This window comes from Helianthus annuus, chromosome 6, assembly GCF_002127325.2.
Source record: "Helianthus annuus cultivar XRQ/B chromosome 6, HanXRQr2.0-SUNRISE, whole genome shotgun sequence".
In the NCBI taxonomy this organism is placed as follows: Eukaryota; Viridiplantae; Streptophyta; class Magnoliopsida; order Asterales; family Asteraceae; genus Helianthus; species Helianthus annuus.
Window position 1 is genome coordinate 142,212,021 of NC_035438.2, and position 10,662 is coordinate 142,222,682.

Below are 10,662 nucleotides of genomic sequence, written 5' to 3' on the forward strand. Positions count from 1 at the left end.
GTGGAAAAGAGAGAAGAATAAAGCCTAGGAATAAATCTAAAGATGTTAGTTAATTAAAACAACTGTCTCCACTTGTATAATAATCTTAATTTTTATGGTCGTGTGGTTGTATCCTTAATAAATAAATGAATAAAATGGAATTATGACTTTTGTTTATGTTACCGTTATTGTGACACGTCAGCCTTTCCAGGTTGGGGTGTTACAGCTATGGTATCAGAGCAAAGGCTCTTTCCTGTAGAAAACTTGAAGATAGTAATTAAGACCTGTGAGGAATGGGTAGATATCTATGATAGGATTCAACTTGATCTCTTATTTGATTTAACTCCTATGTCTATTCTTATAGATGCCTCCTCGTCGTCCGCCACGTAGGAATACTCGTACTAACCATGAACGTAACAACACTTCTTCGAATGAGACTCCAGTTGATCCAAACATAGTTAATGCTATCAACCAGGCTGTTGCTGGGTTGCTTCCAAACCTTGTTGCCCAAACAGCTGAGGCCGTTATTCAACAAACTCGTCATCCAGAACACACTAACACTAATCCAATCTCTGGTGGTCAAACCCGTGAGAATACCACGAACAATATTACTTATACTATAGACATATGGATTAGTAAATTTCAAAAACAAAAACCGAAATCCTTTAGTCACGCTACTAATCCAGTCGAAGCAAGAAACTGGATAGCTCACATTGAAAAGATCTTCGGAGTTCTTGGAGTTCCGGAGCAATACAAAGTTAGACTGGCTACCTACAAATTTGAAGATGACGCACAAACTTGGTGGGAAGGATATAAGCAAGTCAAAGGAGGGGATGATTTTGACGCTAATCTTTCATGGGTCGACTTTCGTAATATCTTTTACGACAAGTATTTTTCGACCGCTGATAAAGAAGCTTATATCAGGGAGTATGCAGTGATTCGACAGGGGAGTGATGAACCAGCCTCTGAGTTCATTACTCGATTTTCAAGGTTGGCTAGTATTGTAGGAGATGTTGCCGGATCAGCAGAAGTCCAGGCAGAAAAATGCAAGTGGGCAGTTAATGATCGAATTCGGAAGTCGATCATGTACATGAAATTTAAGGATATCACCGAAGTTGCTGATGCAATCAAAACTTTTGAATTCGAAAGGAAGGAATTCCTATCTCGAACTGGGGATAATAAGAAGAGAAATAGAGAAGGCCAATTTAAGCAAGAAATCGGCCAGTCATCCACTACGCCACAGCATCAAGATCGTAAAGTGCAAGGAAATCCAAACTTTGGAAATCAAGCACGTCCATGGCAACCTAGACTTCAAAACCCGAGGCCTGCTCAAAACCAAATTCAGTTGTATGCAGAACCTATTAGAGCTCAACCACTAAATCAACAAGTAAACCCGAATCAAATTACATATCCTCTATGTAATACTTGTGGTAAGAGACATCAGGGCGTATGTCACCGAAGTACAGGAGCATGCTTTAGATGTGGCCAAACTGGACACATGATCAAGGAATGTCCTAAGAAAGATACTAAGAAGAATAATCAACCCAATGTTGGAGGAAGAGTTTTCGCACTTTCTGCTACTGACGCTGCTAATGTTCCAGGTACTGTATCTGGAACCCTTCAGATTGGTGAACGTAGTATCTATGTGTTATTCGATACAGGAGCGACTCATTCTTTAGTATCCCACTCGTTTACTAAGTATCTTCCGATAAGACCAACTCTCTTAGATCACACTTTCACCATTTCCACTCCCATGGAAAATTCATCCGTAATCACTTACGTATATAAGGATTGTCCGATCCGTATTGAATCTATTGTGTGTAAGGCAGACTTATTTCCAATACATATGTGTGACTTTGATATTATTCTAGGAATAGATTGGTTGTCTAGACATCGTGTAACTATAGATTGTCATTCTCGCCGAGTTATTTTCGGTGATCTTCATCATCCTGATATTATATATCAGGGAACTCAAGCCCATAAATCTCTTAAAATTATCTCTGCACTTAAGGCTCGAAAATCCATATCAAACGGCTGTGCTGGATTCCTAGCATCGATTAAGGATATTTCTGCTAGTATTAAGAGTATCGATAGCCACTCCGTTGTCCGTGAATATCCTGATGTATTTCCGGATGAACTTCCGGGATTACCACCCGACCGTCAGTTGGAATTCACCATCGACTTGATCCCTGGTGCCGAACCTATTTCTAAAGCTCCATACCGTATGGCCCCGATGGAACTGAAGGAGTTGAAGGAACAATTGCAAGAATTGTTAGATTTAGGATTTATAAGACCCAGTGTTTCACCTTGGGGTGCTCCGGTCTTATTTGTGAAGAAGAAAGACGGTAGTATGCGTTTATGTATTGACTACCGAGAGCTGAACAAGATTACTATTCGTAATCAGTATCCTCTGCCTCGCATTGATGATCTCTTTGATCAACTTCAGGGGGCTCAGTTCTTCTCAAAAATCGACCTGAGGTCTGGGTACCATCAACTAAAGGTCAAGAATGATGATGTTCCCAAGACCGCTTTTCGTACTCGATATGGACATTACGAATTTTTGGTTATGCCCTTTGGGCTAACTAATGCACCCGCAGTTTTTATGGATTTGATGAATCGCGTATTTCACCAATTCCTAGACAAATTCGTTATTGTCTTTATCGATGACATTCTGGTATATTCTAAGAGTCGCGAAGAGCATGAAGCACATCTACATATAGTACTTGGAACCTTGCGGCATGAGAAGTTGTACGCGAAGTTTTCCAAATGTGACTTTTGGCTTAGCCAAGTGTCATTTCTAGGTCATGTCATATCAGCGGAGGGAATTATGGTAGACCCAACAAAGGTTGAAGCTATTACAAAATGGCCAAGACCCACTTCTGTTACCGAAATACGAAGTTTCTTGGGTCTTGCTGGCTATTACCGAAGATTTGTTGAAAAATTTTCGGTAATTGCTTTACCACTCACAAAACTCCTAAGAAAAGGGGTGAAGTACTCCTGGAATGAGGAACAAGAGAAAAGCTTTGAAGAATTAAAGAAACAACTCGTATCCTCTCCGATACTCGCTCTCCCTTCTGGATCAGGAGGTTACCAAGTCTACAGTGATGCCTCAAAGAAAGGATTAGGTTGTGTGCTAATGCAACATGGGAAGGTTATCGCTTATGCCTCCCGTCAGTTGAAGCCTTATGAAGTTAACTATCCTACACATGATTTAGAACTGGCCGCAGTCGTCTTTGCACTTAAGATTTGGCGACACTATCTGTATGGTGAAAGATGTGATATCTTTACCGACCACAAGAGCCTCAAGTATATATTTACGCAGAAAGAGCTAAATATGAGGCAAAGAAGGTGGTTAGAACTTTTAAAAGATTATGACGCAAATATTCAATACCATCCAGGCAAAGCCAATGTTGTAGCTGACGCATTAAGCCGAAAGAATTCCGGGACTATATCTTGCCTACAAATTCAACCTCATATTAGGAGGGATCTTGAAAGGATGAACATTTGGCTCCAGTTTAGTAAATCTGATGGATATCTAGCTAGAATGCAAATTGAACCCGACCTCATATCGCGGATCAAAGATGCACAAAAGCAAGATGGAGAACTTTGGGCAATTGTGCAAAATCTCGAGGTGGGTAAGCAATCTGAATTTAGTATAGACCATCAGGGGGTGATTTGGTGTGGCAAAAGACTTTGTGTACCCGATGACTCCACCCTTCGTGAGTCATTGTTAGCCGAAGCTCACAGCTCACCATTTTCAATTCACCCAGGATCTACCAAGATGTATAGAGATTTAAGACAGAACTTCTGGTGGAATGGCATGAAGGAAGACGTTGCTCGATACGTAAGTAAATGCCTCACTTGCCAACAAGTGAAAATTGAACATAAACGAGCAAGCGGTCTGTTGCAGCCATTGGATATTCCCATATGGAAGTGGGATGAAATCACAATGGATTTTGTTACTGGCTTACCTAAGACATTCAAGAAGAATGATGCTGTATGGGTTGTTGTCGATAGATTATCAAAGTCAGCACATTTTCTACCAATTCAGCAAGGATTTTCGGTTAATAAGTTATCCGAAATATTTCTTCAAGAAATTATTCGACTCCATGGCACACCATCTTCCATTGTTTCCGATAGAGACCCACGTTTTACCTCACGATTTTGGAAAGGCTTTCAGGCAGCTTGGGGGACACGACTAAAGTTTAGTACGGCTTTCCATCCACAAACAGATGGGCAGTCAGAACGTACGATTCAGACCTTGGAAGACATGCTCCGAGCATGTGCACTTGAATGGTCTGGAAACTGGGATGAATATCTATGTCTTGTTGAGTTCGCTTACAACAACAGTTGGCAAGCAAGTATTGGCATGGCACCCTTTGAGCTTTTGTACGGTCGGAAATGTCGCGCACCCATATGCTGGGATGAAGTCGGAGAAAAGATTATTGAAGGGCCAGAATTAGTTCAGATTACAAATGAAAAAGTCATTATAGCCCGAGAAAAACTGAAAGAAGCTCAGAGTAGACAAAAGAGCTATGCCGATCAAGATAGACGACCCCTCGAATTTAAAATTGGTGACCACGTATTCTTAAAGGTATCACCTTGGCGTGGTGTTCGTAGATTTGGAATTAAAGGGAAACTTAGTCCCCGTTTCATCGGTCCATTTGAAATCCTTGAAAGAATTGGAGAAGTGTCATATCGACTGGCTTTACCGCCTCAACTCTCTCACGTTCATAACGTTTTTCATATATCCTCTTTAAGAGGATATAATTATCATCCACTCCATGTCATTAGTTATCCGTTACTTTCAATTCACGAAGATTTGTCCTACGAAGAGGAACCAGAAGCCATCTTAGATCGACAAGAAAGGGTTTTACGTAGGAAAGTAATTCCGTTCGTTAAAATCCTTTGGAAAAATCACTCTGAACGCGAAGCAACATGGGAATCCGAAGAATCAATTCGTTCTCTATACCCTAATCTATTCTCGCAATAGAATTTTAGTCGAGTAACGGTAAATCTTGCTATTTGATATATGTTCATTTGTTTCTGTTTACGGTCATTTATGCTTTACCTTATGAGAAGATATTTTAGCTATAACTAAGTATATCTATGTAGGAAATTTCAGTACTAATAGTCACTCTAAGTATCTGAAAATCTCTATTAAACTTTTCATACGGTAAGATATCTTAGTAAGAAGGACCATTAAGGCACATATATAAGGTAATTGACAAGTATAGTCATAACCTTAGCTATGAATTTCAAATACCCATGTGTAGTTAGAAAATTCGGGTTATATAAGTTAGTAACTCTGCTAGGAAAGTTTCGTTTCTGTTACTTATACGATAGGTTATATTCTTATTTGCAAAATTTCGAGGACGAAATTTCTTTTAAGGGGGGTAATAGTTGTAATGCCCATAAATTTAAAATCATTTTTATAGAAATAAAAAGAATAATAGTAATTATTTATTAAGGAAACCCTAAATGAGACACCCAAGTAAATTGGCATGAACCCTAAAAATTTTTAGAACAATCGGAATCAGGATCAGGGCCCCTAAAACTCAGGGGGGGGCAAAACCCTAGTTACGATTATCTAAATAACTTGCTGGCCGTTTTGAATTTTACAATTTTATCAACTCAGCTAAGCTACTTAGACACGAAGCTACCTATAGAAAATAGGTGACCACTCGCGTAGCGCGACACGTATAGGGGTTACCCCTCGCGCTACGCGACAGGGACAAATTTCGCCTAACATAAATTACCAATAGCGTAGCGCGACGCCTACAAGTGATACCCCTCGCGCTACGCGACGGTGTCAAATTTCGGGTATAAATAGAGCAGTTTGGGACTTGATTTCTGGCACAAAAACGACGAAGAAATTCGTTATAAACACTGAGTTATAGCCAAAATACTACACAAACACACACGAATCACGAAGTGCTGCCGCAATCAGGGTAATAACTCGATCGCTATTACGATTCAGTTTCCGGAATCAATATATCCAAAGAATATCTAAGTGCTGCCCATATTTGGGTTATGTTTCATCTATCATCGGTAATCCGATGACTGAGCCGAAGCAGTGTACTTTATCGTTGTCGATGATTCGATATACGAGCCGAAGTACTGTACTTTATCGTTTGTCATTTTGATAAATGAGCCGAAGTATTGCACTTGGACATTCATTGTCCAAATTGATCTCGGGGAATTATCGTAATCGTTGTATTGATCACTAACTCTGTTTTGTGTGCATTATGGTGAAATTAGGTTAAAAGATTAATCAATAGGCGAAACTCTGCCCATATAAATCTAAAATATTAGCATAAGGTAGCTTCACTTTGGAGTTATTAAGGTACGGATCCTTACCCCACTCTTTCTTGCTTCATATTCAAATTATTATAAAACCACTAAATTACTATATCTGTTAAAAACTCCTCACGTCTTTGATTATCGATTCATTTGACAGTCCGTTCGATTCCTATCCTAATCATTTGATTTAGCTTTCATGTCATGCGATAGTATTATGTTATACTCATTATCGCATGTTCCAATATATGTTCCGTTTTGTTATGAAAATAAGTTTTATAAGTTATGTGAATAAGACCATTTGTACTCTGATACCCTGAGTATCGCTTCTCGTGGAGTGTCCCACGAGCATGTTGTTGTGGCATCAACATCATGTGCTCCATCCGTGACGGAGAGATCAGTTCACGGCGTCTCTTAAGTACAAGTGTGGTACATAAGGCTATTAGGAGGCGTATGGATCGATCCTAGGATTTAAGTATAAGGAGGTGGATAACGGGTATGCCAATTCGCCATCTCATATGATAACTATGCGGGAGTAGCTACCTGTGTATTGTCATGTTTTAAGTTTGCTCATGGGTACATCCGTAAGATATGATTATGAAATTTTGTTCTTGCATCGTATCATTTTCGCCTAAAGTTTCATCCGGATAAGATTTCATATGAAGCATTTAGTTGTTATTTGAGCCTAAAATTCCGTACTGAGCATTCGGCTCATTCCGTAAACTTTTTGTATATACAGGTCCACAGGTTACTTTGGGAGTGGAAAAGAGAGAAGAATAAAGCCTAGGAATAAATCTAAAGATGTTAGTTAATTAAAACAACTGTCTCCACTTGTATAATAATCTTAATTTTTATGGTCGTGTGGTTGTATCCTTAATAAATAAATGAATAAAATGGAATTATGACTTTTGTTTATGTTACCGTTATTGTGACACGTCAGCCTTTCCAGGTTGGGGTGTTACAATAAGGATCCGTTAGGAACCACCCTTTATTGAGAGAACCGCGAGAACCAGTGTGAACACATGGCATTTTTGTAATTAAAGTGAAATTCCATCTAACAGGGTTTACATCTTCCATCTTCGTTCTATTCAAATAGTTAGGGTTTACATCCTCATTCAAATCATCGCTCACTGCTACCACTCTCCTGACAACCGCCGTCGCCGTCGACACATCACCTCTGCCACCACCGCGACACCACCGCACCACCACCGTGAGAACTCCTTCGTTGATAACTCCGACGAAGACAACTCATCCACTGACATTCATACATCTGCTGATAAGTCACCACTGCAATAGCTAATTCGGCTCGTCCTTCTACGATTACTTGGTTGAATACATCATTTATCCGGTAATCAAAACAAATTACATACTTTTTTATTACATCCATTCTATTACCGATTTCTATGTTTTTACCAATTCTCACTGTAAGTGTTCTTATATGTTTACTCAGTCCGATTATATTGCTATTTGTCATCTACTTACAAATAAACATAATTGCACTTGTAACCCCTTTGTGATACATATGGCATCTTCAGATTCATCACATATATAACCTCCTCGTCAATCTGATGGGTTCACAGTTCAAGCGGCTAGAAAAGTCCTGGAAGAAGCTTGCTTTGGGTCGGATTTTAAGGTTTCCGAGTGGCTTAACTGGGTCCCTATTAAAGTTAATGGTTTCTTCTATTTCCTATATGTGTTCTTTTGGTTTTGATTTAATCCCCTGCATATGTGTATGTGTGTGCACTTTAAATTCCAACTGAATTGGATGTATAGATTTATGTATAAATTGGGAAAAATCTAGGTGTTCTGGGGTTTAGTGACTTGAAGAAAGAGATTGGTTGGATGTATATAAACTTTCCCTAAACCCTAGAATGAAATCAGCAGCAATTATGAAGTTGTGCTAATCAAAAAGCAAACACAAATAGTACTCATAGGTTAGTGGCCCTTGTGGAACATGAGTGGATTCTATATAAGGTCAACTCATTTGATATAAGCTTTCAATCCTTTTCCACTTGCAATGCATGAAAGTAAAGTAATACTGTGGGGTCCTTTGCACCCATCACATTCTGATGCATGATCAGTAGTAATAAGAATTTGAACTTTCTATTCTTTAATCCCAGAGGATATAGTAGCGAAAGTAGTGATACTATTGGAATGGATTACTTTAAGTGCAATTATCGGTCATTTGTCACAAATAGTTAAACATGTGTTTGAATAATCTTAATATTTTTTGAATGGATTCTACATTCAAAAAATTAGGATTACATGACCATTTGGTTCTTTCTCATAACGCTCTCCGTTAACGTATCATGATTTTCTTTTTTGTGTAACCATTATGATTTCAAATATTGAAGGGAGGATTTTCGTAAGGAATTCCAAGAGCAAAATCCAGATGTCAAGTCAATGCGTGAGGTGTTCACTGTAACTCATTCTTCATCATCCGACTATTTTTTACATAACTTTTCAACAAAATCGTACTCTTTGTTCTGCCACCTGACATGTATGTGCCTACAAACTCATTTTGCAGATTGGCAAGGCTTGTGGAGAGAAGTGGAAGACCATGACTTATGAGGTTTGTATTGTTTTAAATTTTGTATCTTCAGTTGTTTATTACATCATTAATTATTTGAGAAATTTTGATAAGTTTAGAGATTAACATGGTCACTCACACGAGGTCAAATGAGGTATTTTCTACTTATAAAAAATATATGGATTCCTCAAGAATTGAGAAATTTTGATAAATTATGGCAATGCTAGATTTGGTTATGGATTATGTAAGTGACAGGAAGCAACATCAAAATGTTCAGTTTGTCAAAGTTATTTAATGATTTTACGCACAATTTGCAAGAACACGTGGGTTTAAGTTTGAACAAATTATGGGAATCTACATTCTAAAAAGACCACCGGATTTGGTGCTTTTAGACTTTAGTTCCAGATTGTTTATTCTTCTAAACTATAGTTTTTTTTTTTTTTTTTTTTTTTTGCATTTTGGTAGTTTGGTGGTTGTTTCAAAAAGTAAAGTAGAGTGGTTTGAAGTAGTATCTTGTAACTTAGCTAAAGAGTCATCTTTTGCGTGTGTATTCATATATTGATTACTTTTATTATCTAGTTATAAATTGGGTCTACGTACTTGGTATTTTCCATCAAAATTGGGTGTAGCTGAGCAATGACACCTTAGTATTAATATCTTTTGGTATGCGGTATTTTATTATAGGAGAAGGTGCAGTACTATGACGTTGCGACAGAACAACAAGCAAAGTTTGAGAAAGCTTTGGCAGACTATGCTAAGAGAAAGGTGTGCATGTTTTTTTTCACCGTAACTACTGTTGTTTACTTTGAAACATAGTGGTGTTTGGTTTGACGGAGTAAAAACAGATTGATAGTAAAAGGGCGTGTCAGATTTTAGGGAAAATATATGAGAATCAGCATTTAACCCGGCTTGTGTTGACCCGTTACACATTGTGTCTGACCCACCCAAGCAACAGGTATCAAGTAATTAACTAATTATACTTGTTGCAGTACCAACTTAATATCAAACTCATTCATACCCACAGTGATTCTTGCTAATGTAGAATACCGTTTCCACCCATCAGTTTTATTATACCATATTATATAATATAGGTAGTGCAGCAAATATGTTTATACTCACCAAGAAAAACCTTAATTGCAGGAAAATGGGGAACATGACGAGTTTGATGAGGATTCAGACTCAGATTATGATCGATGAATGAATATGTTGCTTTTGAACTCATAGAGATTCTATTTAGCTGTCACAAGTATCTTGTACAGTGAGATATTCAAACGTGTTTTCTAGAACTAAGTGCATGTAAATCATTCTCTGTGTATATTGAAGAAAAATAGAACCTGAACACAAATGCGAGTTTTTGTTGATAAAGGTTTATGTTGCTATCATCCGTTAATGAAACGAATAGAGTATATTGTAATGGTTCTTGGGAATCAATACAACGATCATGCACATGTGCATTATGTTGATAACACCCATACTCATCACTGATCGTGCACATGTGCATTGTGTTGATAACACCCATACTCGTCATCCGTAAACTGTTAACCATCATTAACATGAACATGCACATGTGCATCACGTTAACAACACCCCATAATCATAACTAATTATACTGTTAACCATTAATACATAACCGTGCACATGCGCATCACATTGCCAACACCCTTTAATCATCTCCCTATAATCATATGTTAACCATGAGCACATTTCCAATGCACATGTGCATCGTAACGCTAACACCCTATAATTATCACTCTAACACCCTATAATTATCACCGATAAACTGTTGACCCACTAATCATCACTGATAAATTGTTGACCCACTATGATCATCACCAATAAACTGTTGAACATGT

At 38.1% G+C, this 10,662-nt stretch overlaps 1 long non-coding RNA gene across 1 annotated transcript; it reads left to right on the forward strand.

Moving 5' to 3' along the window:
* The first annotated feature begins 7,307 nt into the window (after nucleotides 1-7,307).
* Nucleotides 7,308-10,085, forward strand: LOC110864186. Its single transcript, XR_002549706.2, has 5 exons — nucleotides 7,308-7,627; nucleotides 7,860-8,691; nucleotides 8,807-8,851; nucleotides 9,494-9,574; nucleotides 9,950-10,085. It is a non-coding gene; the product is annotated as an uncharacterized LOC110864186 (long non-coding RNA).
* The last annotated feature ends 577 nt before the right edge of the window (nucleotides 10,086-10,662 follow it).